The following is a 6,000-nucleotide window of genomic DNA, read 5'->3' on the forward strand; positions in this document are numbered from 1 at the left end:
ACCATCCTTCGGGATTCTATATATCTGCGTTAATATACAGTATTTGTCTTTTTCTGACTTACTTCACTCTGTATAATAGGCTCTAGGTTCATCTATCGCATTAGAACTGACTCAAATGTTCCTTTTATATATATGTTCCTTTTTATAGCTGAGTAGTATTCCATTGACACATACAACTTAAATACAGGATAAGAAAACTGAACTATAAAAGAACAAATTCATAAAACCTGGTAAACCTAAACATTTACAATCTAATTTTACAAATACTCAATTAAAATTAAGAGAATCATTTATTTTACCATAAACTATTAAAATATAGCAGACCTAGCAGGAGATTAGCAATAATCAGTTTAGAGAACAACCAGCAGGAAGCATTATCAGTCTTATGGATAATAAAATAAAGGATTAAGCTGGGTTCAAAAGTTTTCCTTAAAATTCCAAGCCATATTGGAGACTCACTCACTCACTGGAATTCTTTAATACTATTTTTTTTTAGCACATGAGAAAATCCTTATATATATGAGTGGATGCTTGGATCTTGTTAGTTTACAAATCTGACAGAAGCCTCACAAAATCTTATAAACCCATTAGAAGCATAATTAAAATATTTATATTTATGGTAATTAAAGAAGATACTGGCTATGCATCCAAACCAAAAATTCAGCATGAACAGGCTCTTGGGAGCTAATGAAAGAATTTTAATGTGCTACCAATAAATTTTACTAATTTTTGATAATTGCTAATGCTTTATGGTAAAGACCAATAATAAAAGCTAGAAGAAGATTGTTGATTGCTTATGGGGCCAATTACTTTAAAAATCTGTGATGTCAAGAAAACTTCACAATGAATACTTTGCAATGAGACCTACAGGACACAAAATAATAAATGATTCTATACCTTTGCAATTTCCAGAGACTTCCCACCAAGAATAAAGGACACGTATGACCTTTCCACCCGTCGTCTTGCTCTTCTGTGGAACTACTGGCAGCTGTGTAAGTGGCATAACACAAGAGTCCCACAGAGTCGTCGTGTTCGGTCGCGTCATGCAGGTGTCAGTCTGTTTACAGATGGAGTCAGATTACCACTCCTCTCAGACTAGTAACCAGTGCTCTGTTGGGTGTGAGATCTTGAAGCCCTCAGAAGCTCTTATTTTTGTGACCACTGCAGAGAGAAGAAGAAAGCAAGCCTGCGGTTCCATTATGGGAAATCATAAATAACGTGTTGGATACATGAGGCTTAGTTTGAGGCGGGAAAAAAAATAAAAGGAAGTCCATTTGCAGTTCAGTTATGTCTGAACGGATTAACAGTAAATATAATTTGTGAACTATTACTATTTCCTACCCCAGGCAGGTTTTACAGTTTTCTACAATTATCTGAAATGTGTTTTACAGACTTTTGATGGCAAAAAAATATAAAGATCTACAATTTACGTGGTACAGACAAGCTTTGTGGTAAAACAATTTGACAGGTTTGCTTACCAACACAGAGAAGGGATTTATTTATAAAACAGTTAACTTAAAAAAAAAAAGTAATTTTTAGACCCATGGAGATTGCTTCATAGTTTCCTTTAATTAGAAGTAGAATTCCTTAAGAGGAGATTCATATTTCTGATATCGTATTATCTTTTCTAAAAGAAGGAATTTATATTATTTTTAACACACTATCAAATTTGCTGTAAGAAGTAATTTTTCTATCCATTGGCTGTAAATCTTAGATTATAAAATCAATGATAACAACTCAGAATTTGTAGCAATGCACTTACTTAATTGTGTTCTTAGTTACTGCTAGTTATGAAAATATGTGATTTTGGAAATCACTAAGAGTAAATATGTCCCTTTAAATCTCCAATTTGGTCAACTTTTATACAAAATTATTGCCTCAAAAGACCTCTATTACATTGAACAATTCTCCAAATATCATTAGTTAAGAAAGATAGTAATATAGCCTTAAATGTTGTTTATCTTTCAAAGGATCATATAATGTATGTATTGCTGCCTAACAACCAACCCCAAAATTTAGTAGCTTGAAACCATAGTTGATTAATTCCCTTGATTCTGTAAGTTGGGTGGGAAATTATTCTACCAGGCCCTCTGAGGTCACGCATTCGGCTGCATTCAGCTGGTGGGACAGCTTGGAACTGACTGTGACAGGATGGAGGGCCATTCTCTCCAGTCCCCTGGAGATGTCAGCCGGGACATTTCACTTCTCCTTCGCAGGGCCTCTTATCCTCCAGTGGGTTGAACTGAACCACTTTTAAAGAAGGACTCCAAAAGGGCAAAAGCAGAAACCTACACTCCTGAACTTCGACATCACTTTTACCACAATCTGTCGGTCAAACCAAGTGCCAAAATGGTCCAAATTCAAGCGATGGAGAGATAGATTCCATCTCTCTTGATTGGAGTAGCTGTAAAGTATTCTGGGAGCCATGTTTCCCAGGCTCCCACAGCTATATAATCAGAGATCCCAAAATTCAGTCCCCACTAGTAGCTCTGCAGGTTATGGAGCTCAACACACTTTACTGCTGTCTTCTAAAAAATTGTAATAACTACACAGATCTATCAGGACTGCTAATAGGAATGATGTCTCCTAGAGTCATGCAAAGCACATATACAAGTTGAAAATGGTTGTCCTGCTCAATTTCATGTTTGTGAGCACAGTAGGGAACGTAGTAAGGGCTGGGATATCAGTAGACACTTGGGATGACAGTACAATAGAGTTTAGACACCAGAAACCTTAGCCTCAGGTATTGATGATGACAATAAACTCTAATCTTCAAGAGCTCAGACCACAGAGTTAGTCTGTCTGAAATGAAATTCTGTCCTCATTGTTAATGAGTTTTGTGGTTTTAGGCAAAGTCCTTCATGTCTCAGTCTTCTCATCTATATAATGGGGATAATAATGGTACCATGCACCAACTTGTGGAAGTAATTCATTGATGTAGAACACTTAGAAGGTGGCTGGCATCTAGGAAATGCTGCTTAAGTATTTGCTGTTTTTATCACCATCACTGTCATCATCATTGCTGGAAGAAGGAAGAATCCAACATATTGGGTACACTGTTGAAAAAGGGGGAGCGATTTCTTTTAAAACCAACATAATCATACTGTATCATCTTCATATCCAAGCTAAATGTTTGAGACAAAAAAAAATTTTGAATATTTCTAAAATACAATTTTAACCAGGAATTTATCCAAAATCTTCAAAATTTAAAGACCTCCTCTGTTTCAACAAATAATTAGGGATGGCACAATGTTAACAAACATACGTAGAACTAAAGGATGAAAAGCAGGAGTTATTCAGTGACTTTGGTTTGGATATTTTATTCACATATCTGAAGTTTTTAAGATGCTTCTGAGTAAATCTCTCAGAAATTGAGGGATTTATTGTGAATATCAGTGAGTTGCTATAGAAAATAAGTTGAATATGTATTTACATGTTACATATTAGTTACCTTCCCAGTCCCTTCCCCTCAAAGTTCTGTTCCATGAACGTGTGTGTGTGTCTGTTTATAATTGGTGAGAGTCCAGCAATCCATGTCTTTTTTAAAACATAAATCTATTTTTTAATGCTTTTGGATTTTTAAAAAAATTTATCTTACTGAAGTATCACAACGCTTGATTTACAGTGTTGTGTCAGTTTCTCCTGAGAGCAAAGTGATTCAATTATACATACATTTCTATATACGCTCTTGTCCATACTCTATTCTGTTAGGTTTGTCACAGAATATAGAGTATCGTTCCCTGTGCTGTACTGTAGGACCTTGCTGTTTATGCATTCTGTATATAATATTGAGTAGTTAGCATCTGCTAATCCCAAACTCCCAATCCATCCCTTGCCTACCTCCCTCCCCTTTGGCAACCACAAGTTTGTTCTCTGTGGCTGTGAGTCTGTTTCATAGATAAGTTCATTTGTGTCATAGTTTGGATTCTGCAGATAGGTGACATCATATGGTATTTGTCTTTTCTCATTCTGACCTATTTCGCTTAGTATGATATTCTATAGGTCCATCCGTGAGGCTGCAAATGGCATTATTTCATTCTTATGGCTGAGCAGTGCTCCGCTATATACAAGTGACATCTTCTTTACCCATTCACCGTCCGTGGGCATTTAGGTTGCTTCCAAGTCTTGACTGTTATAAACACAGAGGGTGCATCTATCTTTCTGAATTGTAGTTCTGTCCTGATAGATGCCTAGGCATGGGATTTCTGGATCACACGATGGCACTATTTTTAGTTTATTTCCTTTTGTCTGTGCTGAGTCTTCTCTGCTGCAAGTGGCTTTCTCTAGTTGCGGCTGCATGGGCTTCTCATCGCGGTGGCTTCTCTTGTTGTAGAGCACCGGCCCTAGAGCTGTGGGCTTTGTTACTGCACAGCATGTGGGATCTTCCTGGACCAGACATTGAAGACGTGTCCCCTGCATTGGCAGGCAGATTCCTATCCACTGTACCACCAGGAAAGTCCTATTTTGTCTCTTGAGGAACCTCCATATTGTTTTCCATAGTGACTGTACCAATTTACATTTCTACCAACAATGTAGGAGGGGTCCTTTTTCTCCACACCCTCCAGGAGTCCACATCTTAAAAAATACCCCAGGGAATCCTTATGATTAGTCATGATTGGAATATACTGTTCCTTCTCAAGTGTGGTCTGTGGTCTAGCTGCATCTGTATCACCTGTTTGCTTGTTAAAATGCAGAGTCTCAGGCTCCATCCCGGCCCTCCTGAATCAGAATCTTCATTTTAACAAGATCTTCATTTGATTCTTATGCACATTAAGATGTAAAAATAGCTAGTGACACACAATGGCGCTTTTGTTCCATTTCTTAAATTATTCTCAACCATTACAGTTTGCATTGAAATTATTAATTATGTGATTACTTATAGCATTCTCATATAAATTCTGTCATTTCAACAAAACTATCCACAGGAAGATAAACCAACTGTTTTCATACCTGGTGTTTATGTCTCAAGATTATTAAGCCTTATAATGATGGCTTTAAAATAGCAATCACATATGAATATGTGTGTGTATATATATATATACACACACAGCATATTCAAAAGCAGAGACATTACTTTGCCAACAAAGGTCCGTCTAGTCAAGGCTATGGTTTTTCCATTGGTCATGTGTGGATGTGAGAGTTGGACTGTGAAGAAAGCTGAGCGCCAAAGAATTGATGCTTTTGAACTGTGGTGTTGGAGAAGACTCTTGAGAGTCCCTTGGACTGCAAGGAGAGCAGTCCTGGGTGTTCTTTGGAAGGAATGATGCTAAAGCTGAAACTCCAGTACTTTGGACATCTCATGCGAAGAGTTAACTCATTGGCAAAGACTCTGATGCTGGGAGGGATTGGGGGCAGGAGGAGAAGGCGACGACAGAGGATGAGATGGCTGGATGGGATCACTGACTCAATGCATGTGAGTTTGAGTGAACTCCGGGAGTTGGTGATGGATAGGGAGGCCTGGAGTGCTGTGATTCATGGGGTCGCAAAGAGTCAGACACTACTGAGCAACTGTGTCATGTATAATTTTCTGTATATATATGAAATTGTTCTGTATACTACAGAATATATATAATTATTTATAATAACAATTACATAGAATTATATGTATGTATGCCACATGTATCTATGCAGAATCGTTGTGACTAATTAAAAGAGATATTAATAACCATACAATAGCTACCAATTGATAGCATTTTTATCTGATAATAGCTCTACTATATATATTTATACATACATATATTTAAGCATAAACCTCAAATTCTCCCTTATAAAACCACAACACTATTTTATCATTAATTTAATAGTAATTTAGGTGCTCTTGCTTAACATATAGGTAAAGTCCCCTAGAGCTATGCTTCTCTTTCTCTACCTTTCAAGAATCATTAGCAGCTCTGGTGCTTTAGAATTAATTACTCTTCAATAACATTGCTCAGCTGTATATGGCTTCACTATTAAATAGAGTACTCCAGTGGGTAAGACATAGTATAATCTCTCCTTATG

The sequence above is a fragment of the Capra hircus genome, chromosome 4, assembly GCF_001704415.2.
Source record: "Capra hircus breed San Clemente chromosome 4, ASM170441v1, whole genome shotgun sequence".
In the NCBI taxonomy this organism is placed as follows: domain Eukaryota; kingdom Metazoa; phylum Chordata; class Mammalia; order Artiodactyla; family Bovidae; genus Capra; species Capra hircus.